Here is a 496-nt window from a genome sequence, read left to right as displayed (position 1 = left end):
CAGTGCATGGGGTAGCCCCACCGGAAGGGTTCATTTGTCAGTTGCCCGGAATCCTTCTACGGGTCTGGAGGTGGGAGGAGCCTGTGACTGGACAGTGAAAGGGGAGGCAGCAGCCTGATGAGCTCCTCTTTTTGTCTCTCCTCCTATCAGCATGCTCCTTGTCAGCGCTTGAACGGATCGGCACCTTCTGCTGCTCCCTCCTCTCACACTGCAGCCCCCGGCCGTACGGGGACTGCAAGAGGCTGACACCGGCTCAAATTCAGGCGCTCACGCAGCTCGCGTCTCCCGGAACAGTGAAAGGAGAAGCAGCAAGTGGAGAAGAGCTCACCTCTCTGTCACCCTGCTCTCTCCTCCTACCAGCATGCTTCTTGCCAGCTCGTGAACTGTCTGGCTCATCGTGCCGCTTCTTCCTCTCACACACCAGCCCTGCTGCGGGGACTGACGCCAGGTCAGATTCAGATACGTAGACTGCTCGCATTTAATGATGCATGGGTAA

The sequence above is a fragment of the Nanorana parkeri genome, unplaced genomic scaffold (assembly GCF_000935625.1).
Source record: "Nanorana parkeri isolate BGI_ZX_2015 unplaced genomic scaffold, ASM93562v1 scaffold2312, whole genome shotgun sequence".
Lineage (NCBI taxonomy): Eukaryota > Metazoa > Chordata > Amphibia > Anura > Dicroglossidae > Nanorana > Nanorana parkeri.
This window is presented reverse-complemented; position numbering follows the sequence as displayed.